Genomic DNA, 23,071 nt, shown 5'->3' on the forward strand with positions numbered 1-23,071 from the left:
AACAAACAAATAGTATTTATTACATTTATATTCCACTTTTTCTCCAAGGAGCTCAAGGTGTTCACATCTGTCTCGAACTCCCCATTTTATCCTCACAACAACTCTATGACGTAGATTAGGCTGAGTGGCAGTGACCAGCCCAAGGTCACCCAGTGAGCTTCATGACAGAGTGGCAAATTGAACCCTGGTCTCCCAAGTCCTCCTAATCCAACCCTCTAACCATTATACCACACATTTCCAGGATAAGACAACATATGGAGAAAGAAATTAAGAAATATCCTCATTAAAAAGAAATCACACACCATTTAGAAAGGCATGAATATATGAAACGAAAATTCTTTCAGGCTAAGGCCTGTTCTGTATTTTCATATCTCCGTCCGGTCCCATACTTTTGCGTTCATTACAAAGCCACACTCTGACTCACCTCCCAGCTGATCCTCTCTGTCTGACACTTATTCTTAGCCCACCGAACATGTCATACAACAACCCCCTCCACTTAACCTTCCACAACAGGTACTGAGCATGTGCAGAAGACACCCTTATGCAATTTTTGAGCCACAGGCTCAAACACACACACACACACACACACACACACACACACACACACACACTTACGCTAATCATGGGCAATGGCACATGCTAGACATTGACCTAATAAATGGCATGGGGAACTGTTTCTCAAAAGGCACTGTAGAAATGGAAAAACCATTCCCTGAAAAGCTCCCATGCAAAGTCTATGGAAGAAAAATGCATACCACTTTTCAACGACTCTCATTTCTACTCATGGACCATCCTCAACCTTACCTCTCCTACACTGCAGAGTTTCAAACAGTCTGTGGAACCATTTTCTAACTATAAGCCATATAACCTATTTCCAATTTCTGATAATGGCAGAATGTGACTCAGCTGACACACCAGCCAAAGGCCACAGATGTGACCTTATAATCCCCTCCCCCCAATGTCATAGTAAGCAGCAACTTTTTCTCATTCTGAAATGTTTCCAAGATTTGGGCCTACCAGTATTTCCTTTTTTTAAAAACAACAACTCAATGATGGGCAAACCTTATCAGCTTAGAGGTTACCAGGGCTAAATGGTCCAGTTGTAAAACCAGAGTAGTTGTGGTTGTGCTAGTAAATCTGTTCCCGGATGGACTGCCCAGTCTATTTTATGACAGAGCCTCCCATCCACCATCTTGTCCTCAATGTGACTGTCGAACAAAGGTAACTGCTGATCAGAGGCTTGCTTCTTTATCAGCTGTATGGCTTTGCTTTGGGTGCAGTGTTGTAGACATCCTCGCGCTGATACAAGAGTGTGATTTGGAATATTCAGAGTTTGCTTTTAACATAGAAATGTATAGCAGATTAACTTGACAATGCTATCTGGACAGCTGGGCATTTCAAATAACTAAATGGATGATGGGAGGGACTGCACTGTACTCTAAAATAACAAGTTTTGGTAGCTGCGACTAGTGATCAAGAGCTGAAAGTTAATATATACATTGATTAATAAGGTTTATTGAAGCAATGTGGTCCAATTAAAAGGCACACACAAAGTTTTAATTAAGACTGTAATCCTTAGGGGACTTTCATCCTTGTAAGCATGCATAGGATTGGGTTGTAAATGTGATAGAAGTAACCGAAGCTGTTTTTAGAATCGTTGGACTGCTCTATGTGGGGCATTTTTAATTTAATACCATTGTTAGCTTGTGAAGACTATCTTCCTGACATAAGTTGCTGTTCCTGCATAAAAGCACTACTAAGTATCGCAACACCAATTTGGCCCCATGAAAAAAAATCCAAAATCTTTTAAGGCCAACCAAAATCATGTGTGAGCTTTTAGCTTTTGCAGAACTCTTCCTTATCCTAGATGAAGGGAGACAGAGAGAGAAATTGGCTGGTGTTCAAGCCATCTTTAGACTCTTGCAAGATGCAGACACAGATAGTTTGAATACCAGCCAAAACAAAACCAAAAAACCACCACTTTCCCTCTCTGACCCTTGTGCTTTTTACCATTTAGCTTGCTATGAATTTTGGAGCTGGTTAGTATGCTATGTTTAGAACAGCAAAAATTGTTTTCCAGGCATTACTAGTATGCACTAGGATTAATGAAAATGCTATTGACTACCATAAAGATCCCGACTTTCTTCTTGTGTTGTGATTTGATATTTTGCAATAATTTGTGAGATTTTGTCCATGTGCTTTGTTTCTTTGATATACAGCTGAATTTGTATGATGCCAAGCAGCTATATTACAATAAATTAATTATGATGATAATTTGGGCCACATTTCCTTTACAAACTAGCGTGGGATGCTAGCAAAAATCTCTAACACTAGTCTTTTTTTCTTTTCTAAAAAAAAGTCTTCTTCAAAGCATAGTTTTATTTACAGAAGCAAGCCAAGCTATGATCCTATTACTCATGCTAATTAGGATTTTTTTTGTAGTTATAAAAAGGATTTTTTTAAGAAAGAAGAAATAATAGTGGCATTTGTTACATTTTGGTTCTAGGTATAGCCAAAAATGGTATTTTGTGAGAGCTTATATATCTCTGTGGGAAGGTGCAGATACATAAGGAACTTGTACCAAATGCCGGTGGTTCTCTTTGCACCCCTGGGGCCTAAAGGGTGCTGATGCTGCTGAACCTCCCTGAATTAATTAGCCCTTAGTTCTTACTTTACAGTGAATACCCTCTCCTATGGGTTTCAGATCTGATTCCCCTGGCAGTGTCAGGCAGGCAACTATTTAGTTGAGCTTCTGTACCAGCTGGCAGCCAATGAGTCTCTACAGGGACTTAAGAACGGGAAAGCCAGCCAATCATGCATGGTGTAATTTACATCTGATTGATGAAGATCTTAGAATCACAGAAACAATTAATTTGTACCAGGGCTCCTATGGGTCTAAAATTGAAAGATTTTGCCACTGGTACAAACATTAATTTTCATCTTGATCAATCTTCCGCCTTTTCATATGTCACATTTGTTCACGAGACACCTTTAGAATCATGCATGTTAAACGACGACTTGGGCAGCGCGTGTGTTTAAGGATTAAATAATCTAGTTAAGCAAATTAATTTACCAAACACATTTGTAGGTGGCTGAAGAGAACGCTTTAGCCAGTTAATGCAAACTTGATGTTGAAAATTTGTTATCCTCCCCAACATATAAAAAGCGCAAAAACAAGAATATATTAGGATGTCTCATATTAATCTTCAAAAGCTGCAGTAATTTTGAGTAAGAGTACTTTCATCTTAGTTATATAAGAGATGGTGTATTCAAGGCATTGGTTTAATATTTGTAACTAAAATTTATCACCATTAGTCCTATGTGTTTTTACTGAGATCTTAAGACTGATTCAGCCCTGTTACTGATGCAGCACCATAGGGCATAACAGAGTCTAGTTTCCTTCCCTCCTTCTGTTTTAGCACACAGAGTACTGGGTGAGGGGCAACCATTGAGAACATCTCAATCCCCCTCAGCCTTAACCAAGTACCCAGGTGCTGTCATTAAGAGAGTGGTTGATCTCAGAGACCATAGTAACACAAGACAAAATCTTTTGGCTTCATATTAGACATCTTCCAAACAATCTGGGCATCTTGTATTGAAAGGGCATGTGCACTAAATTCCTGCCTACTGCTTCCTTACTTTAAATCACCCTACATTCCTGCAGTATACCTCTTCATCATGCCCCACATTCTAACACATCAGTTGTGCCATCTAGGAAGACCGTTACATGCCCTGAAATCTCCACGTTTCCTAGCAGTATGGAACTAATAAGGCTATGCATTTCCTGATGGAAGAAGGGCAGACCATCATTAGAGGTGATTGCAAGGAGAAGGCATAATAGGTTGTAAAGAGGAAGAAACCATAAGAGTTGATAGTGAAGATAGTGGCCAAGAAAGTTTTGTCTGGATGGCTTCTGCAGGAAGCAGAATGAGCGAAACTAGGTTTGGCTTGACAGGATAAAAAGAACTGCAATGGGAAAGAAGGGAGGCAAAAGATAAGAGGGAAATGGTAGATAATAAAATAAGAGAAAAAGAATCAATAGAAAGGAAGCAGAGTAGAGATAAAAGAAGAAATTAAAGCTGTGAAGGAGACGACAAAGGAGAAAAGGGGGAATGCAAACAATTGGGAATGAGACATTAGAGTGAAGGCACCATGGTATTTTAATTAAGCTCCAGGATGGACAATAGCTTCTTTTTTCACAAATGGTTCCTGTTGTTGTTGTTTAGTCGTTTAGTCATGTCTGACTCTTCATGACCCCCATGGACCAGAGCACGCCTGAAATATGAGCAATCCTAAATGATGGGAGTGAAGTGGTGGATCGTCCACCATTAGCAAAGCTCTGATGGTTCACACTGATCATGGCGGGTGCTGCCTCTTCAACATTTCTCTATTATCCCCCCCCCTCTCTCTCCCTCTCTCTCTCTCTCTCTGGAGTAGGTGCTTGTGGGTTTGCATCTTTTAAAATCCCCCTAACCCCAGGGAGGAGGGAGAATTAACTACACCAGGTCCATGTTGGTAAAGGTAATATGGAAGTATAGTGTCTATCAGAGGAATAAAGATGCTTTGGATGTAGCAGATCCAGGACTTCCCTCACCTCTTAAACAGCTCGTTTTAGAAATTACCATCAGATACTGCTTTATAGCCCAAGGACTCCATTCCCTCATTTTGGTCTCTTGACCAGAACATCTCCTGCAAAGCCATGTCCTCAGGCATCAGGTAGAAGGAGGAAAGAAATTACTGTCTATGGAAACCCTAGTTCCAGAGTACAAGCTTACTTTCATTGTCTCCAGAGCCAATTACAGCTGGTCAAATCAGGAATGACATCGTAAATTAGAGTGGGTAACTGCATTCTTTTCTTTTTTTCCAGCTGAGAAAGCATTTAGTAGTATTGAAATTGGAACAGAATGGCTAGGTGACCCCCTTCTGAAGATGTTGCCTAGGTGACTGATGGACGGTGCACTTAGAAACTGTCAAAACGGAATTTTGGGAACTGCAAAATGGCAGTATCTATGCCAAGCAGGCCAGATTAATCACAACTCAACAAAAATACCATTAGTCCTCATTGAAACTCTCCATCAAACAAAATCTAAATTGGACATACAACATATTAATGGCAATTTTTGTTTACATATTTTTATCTCTATCATCTATGCCCATAAGAGCCATTCAATCAATTTTTCACTAAGTACTTTTCAAAATATAATTACTCTTATGGGCAGATCTATGAACAGCCGTGCCATCCACACTATAGTTCACTAATTGCACTTCTGGGCCATTATAATGAATTATTCGTCCACGTTCTTTAAGAAGATCAGTTAAAGCTAATCACTTCCATCACATATATCACTTCTGAGAGATCCATCCATAGCAGCCTTTTCATTTACAGCTTCATTTCTTTTTAATTTTCTTGCATTTCAGGATATGGCCATAAATACATATATCACAATCTGTTAGCATAGTAGATTTAGTAACTAGGAAGGGAGTGTATAGATTAACCAATAAGACATGTACAGCTACATACTGGAATAATATTTTTCACTGACATGCATGAGGATAGGACTTAATGTGTGAGGACTGGTTACCTTACTATGTGAATTAATATGGTTTGTGCGGCAACAGATCTTGAAAACCCAGTTTCCTCTAAAAGAGCAGTTTCCAAGTAGAAATCGTGGCATGACATATCCTGGTATAAATCCACTGATCTTTGTGAAACCACACCTTCCACCTACCAGCCATGCTAGGAGAAGGTATGGATCATCAGTATTTTCTCTTTCCATTTCAGTTGTAGACTAAAACGATCAACTCAGTGGTAGTCACCAGGCTAGCAGCACTGGTACATATTCATGGGCACATGGAATTGCTTTGTCCATGCATTTCAGTCTGGTGCTCCCGACCATGCCAAGAAACAGACAAAACTGTAATTGTGTGTGTGACTACCATTTTTGCCCAGCATACCTTCTCCAAGCACACAAGCGAAGGATTAGAGCATTCTCCATTTGCCTTGTTCAAGTGGACTGGGCCTAGAAAGAGCGGTCAAGTGAATGGACAGTGGTGACAGGGAAAAAGAAGAAGGCTGGCTGACTCAGAGAGAAGGTCCCACTAAGAACATCTTATCCAAGGGCCTCTTTCAAAACATGGAGCTGACACTACACCTGATGCCATTTTGTGGACGCCTCAAATTTTCAGGAGCAGCTTCCTGCATCTGGATGTCACAAATTTAATAAAGAAAGAATGAAAGGGGGGAAAAGAACTTCACTGAAGAGGTGGAAATACTGTATTTAGTCCTTTTGATCCTAGCCTATGTTAAAATAATATTTGCTGCTGAAGACTTGTGTTAAGAGAATGGGGAAAACATTTTGAGGCCAAAGAAGTAGTAACTAAGGAATGTAATTGTTGTGGAACACTAACGCGGTCACCAAAAATGGGCAAGAAGCATACGGTGGTACCTCGGGTTACAAACACTTCGGGTTACAGACTCCACTAACCCGGGAAGTAGTAACTCAGGATAAGAACTTTACCTCAGGATGAGAACAGAAATCATGCTCCGGTGGTGCAGCAGCAGCAGCAGGAGGCCCTATTAGCTAAAGTGGTACTTCAGGTTAAGAACAGTTTCAGGTTAAGAACGGACCTCCGGAACGAATTAAGTTCGTAACCAGAGGTACCACTGTCGAAAAGAGGAAGCCCTAGCCTCGTGCAAGGAGTTTTAGCATTTCTGGCTGTCAATCAACAAATGGCAACATTAACTTCTTCCCAACAACAAGGGAAGCCCCAATTGCATCAGTGGCCAATGAACAATTAGCCCGCCCCCAACTTTGGAGTGTCCTGGCGGCCCCCACCGCAACACATGCTCTCCATGAAGGAGAACACGCTTTGTAAAATCAGAACAAATGCAGAGTATGTGTATTCCTTGGTTCAGCCTTTGAACCATTAAATAAATGGTGTGCTTATCTGAGTTTGCTTGGATTAATTTTGGATTTCATATTTGCTTTCATCCCACATTTCCTTGATTCTTTCCCATTTCCATTCTAAACTGCATAACATTATCACTTCTTAGTTCTCATCTCCCATATTCTGCTTAGAATTATCATTCTGGTTCCAAAATGTGCCTCTTTATCCTTTGCCCCTACTAATTTGCTTTATTTATTACTTTAGGCCCCATCTTGTACTTCATGCACACTGTCAAGTTTTATCAACGGGTCTCTCCTTTTCACATTCTCTTTGTTTCTCTTTCTTCTCCCGGTCTGAGAAGCGAACTTTTCAGGAAACCTGCAACCCTCAGTGAAATTAAAAGATGTGGCACATTTGTGTCTGGATTGTATTGGCTCTATCACTCTCCAGTAAGCCATACAACAGGCTGCCACATCGTCCTCATGGTACCATGACCACCCATAGATGTACAAGAGCATCCTTATCTGCTTCCGTGAAATTTTGGAAGGCTTAACATTTTGTAAGGTTACCGTATCCACATTTGCTTAAGAAACTTAAAAGTATTATTCAGAATTCCTTATTTAAACTGATAATGCAACATTATCTCCCACCCACTGAAAGAAGCTTTTAAAATAAATATTCATTTTATTAAATGATTTCTGCTCTGCATATATCAATCAGCTAGGGTTTGAATACAAATAATAATTCTTTATAATTTTCATTTATAATTACTAGCTCGGTGGCTGTAAAAAAAATAATTTTTGCAGTGCAGATGATAAATAAAATATAGGCTTTCCTGCTTGAAATCAATACGTTAAGTTTATTTCATACAAATACACATAGAAAGTTCTCATGACAGTCTGAAAAAATATAGAATTGCCTGGAGAGGATATGAGTTTATTGAATTTTCTCACTTTACTGTTTCATAGACTGTATCCTAACCAGATGGTATAATCTGATTGCATCAACTTAGAAGTATATAGGATTTTATTTTAATGTTAAAAAGGTCACTGGCTTGGGATCTTAATTTCTTTCTGTCTTCTATACTGCACTAGAATTACAGTACTGAAGGTAATGTAAGATAACTTTAATAAAAAAGAAGTTGAGTTTTATAGACTTAAATTTACTTATTCATTGCCTACATATACAGTTAAATTCTGTAGGTGCTTTTTAAGTTACTACCGAAGCAATATATATCTTATTGAATGATGGGTGAAATTTGTATTAATGTAGTTGATGTGGGTATAAGATTTCTGCAAAAGCATTTTACAGTATTCAGTGTTACATTTCCATCTCCCTCCCTCCCTCTCTCTTATTCTCTCTCTCTAAGCAAAAAAACACACACATTTCAGACCCCCTCCCCCGTTTATTCTAGAAGTGAACATTATTTGACATGTTCTGCTAACTTTTAATCAGATTCATTTTACCCTTTCATTCACAAAAAGTATAGCCTAACCTTCACCTATTAAAATAGTTTGCTTAAAAAAACAACCAGTGACAAAGTAAATTTAAAATTAAGCAATCAAGACACTGAACTGCAGTGCAGAAAAGGCAGCCAATAAAATTGCAGAATAAATTGCAACTGGAAAAGACTTTTTCTTGTGTTGAGTGGGGCATCTCCTGCTGGTCAATCTGCCCTACACACAGCTGCTCCTCACTAAAAAAAGCCACAGCACCTGAGGGATGGAAACCTTCTGGAACAGTACAGAATATGCCAAAGACAGCTGAAGTGGGGTGGCTGGGAGCATACTGAAATTGGGTGTCCTATGCACATGGAAGGTTTCCTCCCCGCTAGCACAGAACCAGTAGTGGATATGACCCTCTGTAAAACCAGAAGTCCCAGCTCGCTCACTACAAGTTATAGCTGAAGTGGTTGATGGGGTTCCCATAGCAAATAGTGCAATAGAGACAAAGGACAATTCCTTGTGACTTGCATGGTTTCAGCCTCTGAGACTATACAGGACATAATCTTAATGGCTTGCCTCAAAATATAGAGAGGTACACATCTAAGAGGAGTTCTATCTCTTTTGTTTGGGAGTAAAAGCATAATTTGGAATGTAGTGGGGAAAAAGATGTAGTTTTTGGTTGGTTCAGTTTCAGGCAAGGCTTTTAAAGTACTGGTGACGAAGTCAAACCAACCTCGGATTTGTACTGATCTGCAAGTTGGATGCTTCGTGTCATTGTTGCCCAAATTTGGGGGTTATCCCTGAGTCTGTCATATTAGACAGAAGAGCAAAAGAGATTTACATCACCGAAGGAAGATGAAGTTTACAGTCATTTTCTGTAATACAATTGGGCTTATTCAGTGCTTCTGCTATAGAAGCGGTTCTACAATAATAATGCTACTATTATAATACAATTTCTGTAATAATAGCACTTCTGTTATAAAATACCATTATTATAGAAATGCTATTATAAAGCAAGCATGGTTGTTTAGTATTTCTTCTGCAATAAAGGTGCTAAAAAGTCTGTGTGTGTTATAGAAAATTATTGCAAATTTTTCTTGTCTGGCACTGAAGATTTTTCATTCTGAATCTTGTCTGCTGCAGCCCCTGAAAAGCCGCTCTCATACTTCACTGTGATGTTTCTTTGAATTACAGTAAACATTGTGCATTTATAGCAGGAAATTATTGGACAGGCAAAAGGCAAAGCCCCCACCCACCCCTATTCACTCTCTGCTTATCTTAATTCACCCTCTCTTTGAAAATATATTTCATATTGGAAACATTTGCATAGGTTTATCACATTTGCATAGTTCACCGTTAGTGCTTGGAAGGGGAAAAATAAAACAAAAGATCTCATCTTTCCCTACTATTTTGGTTCTATGTGAGCAGCATCCCCTTTAATGGATTCTAGTGACATTACTTTATTCATACATCTGCTTGTAATTATTCAGCAGTGACAGCAGAAGAAGCAGGGAAAGCCACAGAATACTTGGAAGACCTGATCTAGCAAGAAGGATCTGTGTGGAAAAGATAGGTCTCTGGGTCACCTTTAATATGGGTTCCATGAATGCAAAGGAGGCTGTCATATGTGCTGAGGACAAAAATCCCATGTCAGATTTGATCTGTGCCCATCATACCTAACATTTTCTTTTGGTAAATACCCCCAAGGCATTAGTGGGTGAAGGGCACTTCTCCAACTACCTTTCATTGGTAAATGGGTTGGCAGGTTCCTTATTTTGTTCTTGGGACTTGGCCTATGCACCCATATCCACTGTTCCCCTGTGCTGGGAGGGGGACGGGGAAATTTCCCTCTTATCATCACTCACTGGTAGTGACAGATCAAACCTGGGCTGGTTTTGCCCAGGATAGTAAGAGGGAAGTGTTTCCTTCTCTGCCTTCACTGTTTCCACCTGCCTATACTAGGACAGTCTCTGGTTATCTTGCTGCAGATCTTCACGCTGTATTCAATAAATACAACTTTAAAGCAAAGGTCTTGTCTTTCAAGACACCATTCTGGGAGTGCAGGCAACTAAAAGTGTCCAATGCAGTGTCCAATGCAACTGTAATTGTCTCTCATCCCCTGAACTCTACATGGAAGGTGGAAGGGAGAAGCTTCTGAGTTGCAGAATGAGATGTGGTCTGGGGACTGCTCTGTCTTTAAACCATAACCCAGCTATAGCAAAATAGCTAGTTGTGGCAGTGAATGTGTTTCATTTCCTAAACTGGCAATGCTTTCCATAAGCTAAGGATACAGCTCCCCCCCCCTTTACAGGCATTCTTAATGTAGTCAAAGACCTGTAGAATCATGTAATTACCACTGATACATGAATTAATGATGTGTGCCCATAATTTTACTTTCTTGGAGAGGGCTGATCACTTCTTTCTTGCTGAGGAATGAGTAATCAATCATGTTTTTCATGTGAGATTATCAAGTCCAATAAAATATTATTGCTCTCTTGGGATCAAAGTTAGAGCATGTAGGTCTGAAGAGTTTGAAACATGGCTAGCACTTCTGTGATTTATCCACAATTGTAAATATTTTATTATCTACTGATGACTCTTTAACACTATATATTTGTATTTTAAAATTACATAAACTGGTTCAGAACCCACACTTGGTTAGTAATGAATTTCTTTGTGGATGGCCTTTCATGGACAATTGCCTTCTCCATGGCCTGAACTATATTCGTGGTAATTAAATTATTGCAGTAACTCAGATCTTATTGTCTTTGCCTTCAGTGTAACATTATTCTTGTGGTCTGGCAGAAGCTGATCAAATGACAGTTTCTTGACTGTTGAGTTTAGGCAAAGTGTTGAAACTCCCTCTTGTATCTCTTGAAAATCTTGAATCTCTGCAGGGAGTTAAGAAAGAGTTCTTCCATTTCTTCCACACTGCCTTGTCATACATTAAAATCTGTGATGTGTTGCTTTTAAAGAGGCCCTTCAACCTATATTTGGTCAATGGGTTTGATAAATGCACCTCTGATTCTTGATATTCTTCTTTGTCTTTTTGTCGCAAGGGTTGCAGTGCACTTTGTGATCCTTGTGTTGTTGAAATATGGCAAATATTTTAGCATTTAAGTCTAAATAGATGTGCATTTTTTTTAGTCAAAGGGGCTATTTTGTTTATAGATTTTTAGGACTTAATACAAGGAAGCTATAAATGAATTGCCTGCCTGAAAGCCACTTTATACAATCTAAGTAAGCAAGAAATAACACTTTTCTCAGGCAAATAATGTGGCCTCTCAAGCTTCCCTTTTAGTATAACACTGAACACTGGGATTTTACTGACTTCTTACCCCTAGGATTTAGCTCCTGAGTTTCAAATTCTTATGAATTTGGCTCCAAGCACACAGAGACCTTATGGTGTCTGTATTAGTTGGAGCTGTTTTAATTAAATTGTTAAACAAATTGGTGTTCACCTACCCTCTCTTTGCACATCTGCCTAACTTGTGTTGATGCTTAAGTCAAGAGTGGAAGACCTGGACCTGAGAGGCCTGGGTTCAAATGTTGACTGAGTTATGAACTCACTGAGGTGCTTGGAGGTTTCATGACATGTACAATGGGGGTAAGAAACACCTCCTCAAAATGTGTTTGGGGGAATGAGCCGGATAGATTATAAATGTCTTTAAATACTTTATATCATATAGCAAATATAACTAAAGTGTTGTGCCTGTTCAGCAAAGAGTTCTATCTTTTCCCCATGTGAAGCCATGACAGATGCCCTGATGACTCTCAAATGTATTTCCCAAAATCTGACCTTTCACTTTGTGCTCCATTCAACATCTCTAATGTTTTTGCTGACATTTCCCTCTGGATGTTTCAATGACATGTCAAACTGAATGCTGTGCAGATGGACCTCCTGATCTTAAACTCACCAACTTTACACACTTTTTTTTTGTCACTGTCAGAGTTTCTGTTTATCTCTCCTCCTACTCATAGTGTTTTGGTCCTCCGACTCCCCTACTCTTCTCATTTTCAGCTTCATTCCTTATTTCATGGATTGAAGGAACCCATATCTTGCCATTACATCGGAACCAGCAATTTATGGCTTCTCCTTGCCCTCTCAGGCAGGAATGCTGGCCTGCTACAATCCTGGTTTGAAGGGAAGAGGTTTGCTAGTTCAAACCATTGAAGTAACTCAGTGGAATGCACAAGGAGCAATGGAAGGAGTGAGCAAGCACTGGACTTGTTCATGTGAAAGTTTGGCATTAGGTGTGACTGTGGTTCCTAGTGAAGTGGTCCTATGCATTAGGCATGCCAAAAGTACATCTCCCTTTGCTTTTATTTTAGTTTTAAGGGTGGTTATTGATGCCTGTATTTATAAAGCAGGGCATTGTATTATAACAAAAAGTAACCACGACAAATGCTCTTGAAGCATTTGGTTTTAGAGTGGGGAGTTACATTTTGCTGAGATCTTGTCCCCTCCCTAACTGAAGTGTGGTTGACATTCCCCATAAGCGAAATCTGAAAGGGTACCCATGATACACAGCAAGCAGGAGAGGCAGTGGTAGAACTTTTGTAACTGCAGGATCTTTGGGTGTGCTCTGAAAGTCATAGTGAGAGACAATGGCTTAGATTTTAAAAACATGTTAAGTGAAGGAAGTTCATGGAAGGAGTTTCCTGACCCCTCTTTCCTCTTGGAGCCACCTGCTCCAAATGATTACCATGCCCCTCTGAATTATGTGGGTTAGGGTGTGGGGAGATGCAAGAACAGGGAGAAAAGAATCAATTTAAACTAGGTGATCTTGGGTGATTCCCTCCTATCCCAGCTGCAATAAATGTTCTGCTCCACATTGTTCAGGGACTCCCTCCCCTATGACCTCCAGGAAGGTTTTTTTGAGGCTGTAATGGGGATAAGAGATCAGGAGACTTTCCATCTGTGATGATAATAATCTGTGAACTTCCTTCAGTTAGCTTATTTTAGGATCCCTGTCAGTATCTTAATCCTTTTATAATGCTTTCCTTGCTGTACACTGCAGAGAGGAGAAGCCAGCTTAGGAACAAGCTATGTAACGTGATACCATGCTGAGTGTATACCACGAAGCAACAGATGCTACAGAAGGCCCTTTCTGAAGTGTGTGGTAGCTTTTGAGACATCATGGGATTGAACAGAACGCTGCCAAAAAGTCTTAATGATGTCACTCAAGATGTCCCTGTAGGGATGATGGAAGATCAAATCAGCACAAAGCCTAGAGTGGAAAGAAAACCAGGTTTGCCTGAACTCTTATGTCTCAGTAGTAGCAGATCTTGTGCACAGTTTGAATTATGAATTCCTTGTGCACACATTCTGGCTCATTTTTTTCTTAGCATGGTGCTCCCCATCATACAAAGAGGTGTGAAGTTAGAACCATAACAGGGGTTTATGGAAATGCACCTTTGTTTACAGCACCACCCAAAAGCAGCTGCAAAGCCACTTTCTTTGATGCCATGGAAATCCATGGGAATTTACTGAAACCAAACATGACATTCCCTTCACACATGCACCTTTCTGCATGGTGAGGAGTACCGTGTTGGGAGAAAACGTGGCCTAAACGCATTTCCAAAGCTTCCTTGAGACAGTTGCCCCCGGCCTCTGTAATTCCTAGACTGTTAACATCCAGTTACTGTAGTTTTGTATAGGGCTGCCTACAGGCAAGCCGAGTTATGCCTAACTGTTTGACAAATCTTTGCTTGATAAATAGGGCAAGCTTACCTAATCTAAGAGGGGAAGGTCCCCCCCCCTCTCTTCATGTAGTTTGAAATGGTAACACCAAGGCTACAGCAGCTTTCTCTGTTATTTCAGGCTTGACAATATGGCTATCATTCCTGACAGCTTGACATGATATTAGCTATTCCAAGTGTCAGATGAGAATAGCTGATACGGTGGTGCACTAGTGTTGGAAAATTAGATGGGAATCTCGGGTGTGTGTGTGTGTTTTAAAGCAGCTGCTTAAGTCTCTGATTAGCTGGGTTTTTCTATGCTGCTGTGTAATTTAAGTGAGCTCTAGCCAACATGCCTGAGGTGTTAAGAGGATGATGCATTTCCTGTAGGCATGAATAGGCTCCTAACTAAAGCAGGAAATCCTTACTGCCATTTATTATTTTTCAAGGCAGGTTATATATTTTTTGCTCTCTCAAAAGGAAGCAGTACCAATTAGCCCGGAAGTTTAACCTCTTTTAACTTTGCTTCTTTTATGGGAGCTTTCTAACCTTTTTTAATAAATCATTTTCTTTCTTCTTCCCTTTTTTGTCTCTTCCTCGCAGAATCATTTCCTAATGTTTCTCACGCTGGGTCCGAGGAGTAGGCTGCTTAAATTCGAGAATGATTTTTGAGGGGATAAAGTGTACAAGATTTTTGAATTCTTGCCATAAGTCCTTGGCAGTCGGCCAGGAAGCCTCAGAGGAGTAAAGCTAATGAAGGGAGGGTAAAGAAGATCTAGAGTATGTGGCTGGTAATGCAGTATTCATTTAATTGGGAGCAGGTATCGGTGCAAACTTCTCCATTTTAATTGGAAAAAGGAATGGGGGGAGTTGTTAAGGGAGAAGAAGGGGGGAAAGAATGCATAAAGTTTTCAAGCTGAGGAGCCAAAAGAAGGCCTGTATATGGCAGAGAAAGAACTCAATTTAGGGCAATTTGCACTGCAAGCTGGGCTGCTGTCTCCCCTGGGGATGAGGATGAGAGAGAAAATGGAACCAAAAGAGAACTTGATAAAATCACCTAGCACAGACAATCTTAGCAGAATAGGTTTTTTACTGAGTTAAATCTGCCCCAATCAATGTGATTCTTTTCATATAAGTTACAAATAAAGAGCCACAAGATTACAATAAAAAATTGTGGATGTAGAGCTGCTGATGTTGCAACGTGGGAGTCCAAAGGGTTTGTGGAATATATGGGTGAAGATTGTTTATTTATACCTTCGTGCTTATTTGCTAAACTCCCTTATCCTTTTTCTTTCCTTGTCCCTTATCTTTAAATGTTGGATAGTGCTATACCATATGAACCCTGTAGACTGGATCGCCTCTTTGTATGTCATGACTCTTCGCAAGGCTTTAGATCTGAAAGCTGCTAACATCAACCTTAGGATCTGTTTTAAACAAAGGCAAAAAAGAGAGACCCAAATCCTTTTAGCTTGCATCTTGTCTATCTGGTTCCATGAACGAACTGAAATAATAAATAATTCCAAATGAAATGAAAAGTTTTAGAAACCATGTGGTGTATCCCCACATTCCTTTCACCATCTGTATATGAGAGTTTGTGGCAACTGCACTATCCCTGCCTGAGCTGCTCTGTGTAGCCACTGAACCTCACCTCAAATGAAATGTGGGGTTTTTTTGGGGTAAAATGTATGTCAAGGTTTATGATATTAGTTAAATTTCACATTACAGTTTTGCAGAGGGATGGAGGCAGGGAGAGAAGAGGAAGTGTTATTGTGGTAGTACTAGTTGTGGTTTGGATTCATCTGGGAAGCTGTTTCATTATGCTGTTTCATGAGCAGATGCTGCTTCATTTAATTCTCTCGCTTTCTAAGGTCACTTCGTTGCACAAAGAAACCTTTACCTGTGCTTCCAACAAATGCACTGGATGAAATCTGCAACCATCACAGCCCTTCTGAAGGACTGGAGTTTGCCAAATATCAGACAAAGTTTCAGGGTTTTGGGGGTGGGGAGTGTGGTTTATTTTTAAGTTGGAGCATTTAAAAAAATGGTTCTGTTGCCCTGCCTCCTGTTTTTTTTTTAGTTGAGTATTTATATGCAACTCACAGAGGATGTATTCTTTGGTAAGATGCTTGCAACATTTTATATGGATGTGTGTAGGATGCAAGGCGATGCCATGCATTGTTCCAATGACACACTTGTCAACCACAGTGCTGGATTTTTCTCAAGATACCCCTTCCTTTACTGCTCCTTGCATCTTTGCTACAAGGCAAAAGCTCCAAAGCCACTTGAAAATTCGTAGAGGTAGGTATAGGGAAAGCAACTTTGTCCTTTCCTGCTGCTTAATCTTGCTTGCCTCACGCTTTGCATGAAACATACTTAGGACTAAGTTGTTAGGTGATGTAGAATAGTACCACCTTCTCCAACCTTGTTCCCCTCAAATGCCTTGGATTGTAACTCGACACTTACAACTACATGCTCTGGCTGGGGCTGATGGGAGTTGTAGTCCAAAACTTCTAGAAGACACCAGGATGGCAATAGCTGGAGCAGTGTATAAGGATGGACCAGGGGGCAAGAAATTCAGCATCCTTGGCAATGAGTAAGCATTTCTTCTTTTTCTTCCGCTTCTTTGTAACATAATGACCATTACTCACAACCCAAAGGTGTAGTAGCAGAGTATTACATCACACCATATACAAAGCAAGCAGGCAAACAATAAATAATGAGGAAGAAATAGTAACACGCAAGTATAAATCAAGACATCAATTTTCCCCAAGATGGTGTGACTAGAGAATGCTGCACATCTAAGAACTAAGCATAAGAAATAAAATCCCACCAGGTGACATAAAAGCTTTCTGGATCCTCCATTCCTCTGCAGACATGCAATTTATGTGCTAGTTTTTTATTAACTTATGTCCGTAAGTTCTTATGCCACAATGAAAGCTGTAAAAATTTTCAAGTTTTTCCATTGCTGCAGCTAACATTCATGTCTTTCATGGTCTGGTTAGACTCAGAGGAGTGGTGGGAGGAACCAGATGGAACCTCCAAGGGCAGAAGGCTCAGAGTCAGAGGATTGTTGGTGGGATGACAATGAGTGGTCAGATGGAGTAGAGGGAGGAGCCTGAGAGGAGGAGGTATCAGAAGCTGAAGAGGTAATAGGCTTTAGTGAGCAGGGAGAGTCTGTGGCAGAGAAAAGTCCACAAGGAGAAGCAGAGGCGGAAGCAGAAGAGGAGGGAGACCAAGAGGCAGAGAGGAGTCCAGCTGGTAAAGAGACACAGGTGTCTTTGGCTCCTGTCATGGAGCCAAAGAACCAGAACTAGAAGAGGCATGAAGTGGGAGGAGCAAATACAGTATGCTGGTGCAGTCCCAGATTTCATGGGGAGGAGGAGATCGAGACACCTATGGAAAGGCAGGGGCCTTCATAGAGGCAAGACCTATCAAAGAAGAGTTGCTGTGCTCATCAGGCCTGACACTCCTGTGCAGATCCTGTTTCTTCTAATAAAGAGTTCACTTACGTCGTGAAAGTTACTGCTGGCTCGCTCCTGTCAAAAGTGGGTATTTCTAATTACTATTTTTGTTCTGGACTATATAAAGTATTTTACTTCAATTTTAGGTTAGTAGTGACTGTTTTGGAACAAAGTGCAATTTCTTTATAGAGTGGTACCACTGGTTACGTACTTAATTCATTCCGGAGGTCTGTTCTTAACCTGAAACTGTTCTTAACCTGAAGTCCCACTTTAGCTAATGGGGCCTCCCGTGCTGCTGCCATGCGATTTCTGTTCTCATCCTGAAGCAAAGTTCTTAACCCAAGGTACTATTTCTGAGTTAGTGGAGTCTGTAACCTGAAGCGTATGTAACCCAAGGTACCACTGTATACACATTTTTACTCATTTGGTTTTGTACCAAAATGGTCAAATCTTCCATCTGTTCATGCCTTCTAACAATGACTGGAGTACAGTTGGAGCTTCAAACCAAACATTTTTATTTTTTTATTTTTTGGGCCAGGCTTTCACCACCACAGGCCTTGATTAAATGACAGGTTTTGTTTCCATTGCCCCCTCCTCTTTTCCCATTCAGCTCTTGACAGCATTTCCTCTCAACTGAATATTGTTATCACTTCTTTATTCTAATCCTCTCCCTTAGCTGCCTATATTATCACCCCCACCCCTGATTCAGAATGTAGATTCTTACCCTTTAATCCACTAATTGGCTTTGGACCCTCAGATCGCTTTGCCTCCTGCCTGCATGTGCAGCCTGACCTCCTTAGGTATCACAGACCCTTGCTATCTATCCTGGTCTTCACTTGTTTACCCATCTTTACCCCAAGTGTATTTGGTGGTAGCTACTCTCTGTTCGAAAGAAATTTGGATGTTTTATGTTTGTTTCTGGACACTCCTCTAAACAAGACTGCCTTTCTCTAGATCAGCTTCAGCATTCATTGCTTAGTATGTGCTCTGTAGATTTTATGAAGGGAGTGAACACTCATAATGTCTTCAGGGCTTCTAAAATAGCACAATGCCAGTAACAAGCTTTGTTTCTAAATTGCTTACTGTATTTCCATGTAGATTTATTCATATATTTGATATAGTATGGCAATAATACTCAGTGAACTGAGATACACTTAATTTCTTTTATTAGATTATCTGGGATTTTGTGATAGTTACACAATCCTATATGTCTCTAGTCAGAAATAAGCAGTACAGAGTTCAGTGGTGCTTGGCCCCAGGTCAGCAGGTAGAGAATTGCAGCCTTAATCTTTTTATCTTCCATTGGGTTTCCTGTAACTGATGTTCTTCCCCCCCCCCCTATATTGTCTGTACAGATAAATATACAGATCTCCTAGTTAGCAAAATAAGGGAGGTGATCACAGTGCTGATGTATGCAGAATTATTGCACCCAGTCATGGTTAATGGCACTAAATTGATTTAAAAAGACGAGTCTAGACTACAATCCTTTCAGCACCTGCCCCCTTTTCAGTCGCTGATTTGGGTTTTGCACCTGCAGATGTTGAACTGAGACTGAATTCGTATAAAGATTTGTTTAGGATGAGAGCAAATTGCAGACAAGGGTATTTAGAACTGCACAGAACATATGTCACTGCCTTTTCTTGTTCTTAAAAACAGATCCCATTGTTTCTATGTACACCCTTCCACTTTAGCTTATGCTAATGGTGTTAAAAAGGTTTTATGAAAATCTTTACTGTGAACTTCTCTTTTTCCCTTAGCAAATTGACAATATTTCACCCTTCTTAATTTGGTTATTTTTATCCGCACATATCTTATACTGCTAATGTTGGAGTCATTAATTACAACAGGAATTATGTGCTCAACTCTTACTTTGCCATGAAACATCATCATCATCATCATCAACAACAACAACAACAGGCTCGGTTGTTATCATGTTATCCTTTAGATCAATCCATCTGCCAGCTGGTTGTACTTACTGCCAGCAGACATTCATTCCCTGAACATTTTTGTGCTGCTCTTCCAAACAGTCGCTGCCATTTCCCTGGTCCTGCCCTACTCCTGGGAACACTGTGTGGGCCATTGTGAAACTGTGACAGTTTCTAGGTCAGCCAGAAGGCAACATGATCAGAGTTCCTATTGCTTTCACACTGACCTGGAAATGATCCAGGCCAGCTGCAGTTGGTAGGCATTTCTAAAATGACATGGAGGGAGTGCATTGTAAATGACTCTTGCTGTAATATCAATTTGGGGACGTCATCACTATAAACCCAGGCAGTACATTTCTAGATTATCACAATAATTCTTTTTCATTATTTTATCATGCATTTCTCCCCTTATTGTTTCTGCTAAGCTATTCAGTTAGTTAACATATTTCTATGCTCCCTTTCAAAATCATTCCCAAGGTGATCCACATACAATATGACAATAGAATACCATAGATAATATTTTTAAAGCAATTCAGTGAAACAGCCAAACATTAATAAAACTAGCAACCCAACACCAAAAGTAGTGCATAATAGAGCCATCAAGACCATATAATCAGATCCCTAGCCTTTACTAGTTTCTGCAAGCCAAGGTAAAAAGGTAGGATTTTCAATTCCATTTGAAAATATCCATGGTTGTGGATCCAAAGTTGTGGGTCACTGTCAAAAAAGCCCTGGCTTGCGTACATACCAGCCTCCCTCCCTTTCCTTGTGGGCATATCAACAAGGATTCAGGTACAGATCTTAATGTGCAGACAGGCTTATACAGATGTAGAATTCTTTAAGTGACCTTTCTGGGCATTTAAGTGACCTTTCTGGTAACCACTGGTACAATGGCGCTGTGGTCTAAACCACTGAGCCTCTTGGGCTTGCTGATCAGAAGGCTGGTGGTTTGAATCCCCACAATGGAGTGATCTGCTGTTGCTCTGTCCCAGCTCCTGCCAACCTAGCAGTTTGAAATCATGCCAGTGCAAGTAGATAAATAGGTACCGTTGTGAGAGGAAGGTAAATGACGTTTCCGTGTGCTCTGGCACTCATCACAATGTTCCTTTGTTCCAGAAGGTGTTTAGTCATGCTGGCCACATGACCCAGAAAACTGTCTGTGGACAAATGCCAGCTCCCTCGTCCTGAAAGCAAGATGAGCGCCGCAACCCCATAGTTGCCTTTGACTGGACTTAACCATCCAGGAGTCCTTTACCTTTACCTTTTACTGGTGGAAGATGTGTTCTGCTTGCCTGGTTACTACCAGGAGGCAACTGGACATAGTTTGTACTAGTCAATGTTTTTGAAAGGCAACCCTAAATTTTCTAATCTGGATGTCACTAAAAAGGTAAAGGTAAAGGTACCCCTGCCCGTACGGGCCAGTCTTGACAGACTCTGGGGTTGTGCGCCCATCTCACTTTAGAGGCCAGGGGCCAGCGCTGTCCAGAGACACTTCCTGGTCACGTGGCCTGCGTGACAAAGCTGCATCTGGTGAGCCAGCGCAGCACACGGAAACGCCGTTTACCTTCCCGCCAGTAAGCGGTCCCTATTTATCTACTTGCACCTGGGGGTGCTTTCGAACTGCTAGGTTCGCAGGCGCTGGGACCGAGCAACGGGAGCGCACCCCGCCGTGGGGATTCGAACCACCGACCTTTCGATCGGCAAGCCCTAGGCGCTGAGGCTTTAACCCACAGCGCCACCCGCGTCCCTAAAGCATGGATAAATAACTGTAGTCATGCCTATTCTTTCTAGGTAGAGTCATATCTGATGTGTATCATCAGCTGAAAGGGATCTGTAACCATTTGACCAGATGAAGCACTAGTCCCAACCATCTGTGACTCTGTAATATCTATGGTATGCCAGTTGGTACAAATCAGAGTGACTTTGTGAAATGTACAGCTAATTCATTGTGGTACCTCTGTGAAAGTTCCAAGGTATGCTTCCCTAGGTCAATAATTAGGATGCCCCTAACCAAAATGAATGAATGAATGAACACTCAGATGGATGGCATTGAAGAAATGCAGTCGTGAAGTATGCTTTCTTTACCACCTAAACCGTAAATAGGTTCTCACCTGTCAAATGATGTTTGGAAGCAAGTGAATGGCCCTTAATGCATCATGGGATAAGAAGTGCAGATACATACCCATACCATCTGCACTCTTCAATATATTCAGTCGGTTTGCACAATTTACCTTCCCAAAGTAAACCACTTCAGGTTTTTCAGTTGCTCCAATTCCCATTGCACCTTTCAAAATTCATTCCTGGTCAAAAGATGCCACACATTTGTATAAAATGAGAACTATATGAGTTTCTGCTGGGAAAAGGAACTGTTTCTATATATTACTCCTGTGCCTAAAGTACCCTTAAATTGTAATATCAGAGAAAGATTTAATAAATTAAGCTGGAAATTGAAGCACTCATTGTTGAAAGGGGAAGAAACGTTAAGCAAAATTATTATTGTGTGAAGCTGTTTTAGATTTTCTGAAGGAATGTAATTCTCCCCGTTTGCTGCTACCTGCAGTCTGTTTATATACCAAACTCATTTGGTCTTTTAAGTCTCTTACAATGGGATTTCTGCTCCTTGTAGATGCAAATATGTATATTCCTAAGAGCAACTGGATAGGGATATGTATCTCATCTTAAAACAAAGAGTCAGGGGGAAAAAACAAAAATATGAAAAAGTTATTCAAGGGATTGTGGCAACAGGTGTTCTAAATCTGCACTAATTGGATTTCAGTTAATTATTCCTTTTACAACAGGGACTATAAAAGAAAAGTGTAGGGGAAATAATCTGAACAACCTCTCTGACATGCTGAATTGCTCTAATGTTACATAATCTTTGAAAGAAACATTAACCACTAGCGTAACTGTGGCAAGGGTGCATCTGAGCAATCCCCAGATCCAATGATTTCCTGTGCTCCCTCACACCCCCCTGAAAATATGGTCGATACCATAGCATGCTTTATTTATTTATTTAATACTGACTTCATTGGGGCTCTGTTGGTGTTGTATGGTGAAATATCCGGCATAAGCTTTATACAGAGGATGTAGAGAAAATTGTGTTTGCTCATAGAAAATTGTCTGAGATTGCCATTTGAGGCCATGGGCTCAAATCCCCACCCAACCAATATTGTGTGTCTGTGCATGTGCATATGTGAGAGTAGGGTGGCCACTGTTGTGCCGCACATACTAATGGCTGCTGCTGTGGGGCCCTCAGAGGGGTCTCAGGAAAACAATGTGACCATCAGACTGAAAAGGGGCAGCCACCCCTGCCTTATAGTTTTAGACCCAGAAAGAGGCCTTGCTCACACTTTCTCCTCCCATCACATAACCTGGGGGTAGTCAGGTGGAAGGAGGCTGCACTGCTACCATACTTCATTTAACAATAGTGGAGAACCTTTCAAATGTGGCACGTGGTCAGGTTGCAGCTCAGTCTCCAGGCTCTCAATGAACCAGTTGTTGCCTTTCCTATTTATTTATTTCTGTTTTCTTATGCTATCCTTTTTGTACTTTCCCCATCTAATTAGTCATTTCTGTACCCAAAGAATCTGCTTTTATTCTCAGTTTAATTCGTTGTGTCTTCTGTTGGGTTTTTTATTATTATTATCAGGAAGTCCTATTTGTTTATTTG

The 23,071-nt window shown here is 40.6% G+C and overlaps 2 long non-coding RNA genes across 3 annotated transcripts in view; both read left to right on the forward strand.

The window, feature by feature from the left end:
* The window catches only part of LOC310841044, a 377,295-nt gene that overhangs the window by 81,905 nt on the left and 272,319 nt on the right, over positions 1-23,071 (forward strand). The window lies entirely within an intron of this gene.
* Positions 9,752-15,488, forward strand: LOC310841070. Of its 2 annotated transcripts, none has more exons than XR_014562320.1 (3): positions 9,752-10,025; positions 13,355-13,585; positions 14,619-15,488. It is a non-coding gene; the product is annotated as an uncharacterized lncRNA (long non-coding RNA). The 2 variants fall into 2 exon arrangements; XR_014562321.1 differs by lacking the exon at positions 9,752-10,025 and adding an exon at positions 12,368-12,544.

Source organism: Podarcis gaigeae, assembly GCF_964106915.1.
Source record: "Podarcis gaigeae genome assembly, chromosome: 3".
Classification (NCBI taxonomy): Eukaryota; Metazoa; Chordata; class Lepidosauria; order Squamata; family Lacertidae; genus Podarcis; species Podarcis gaigeae.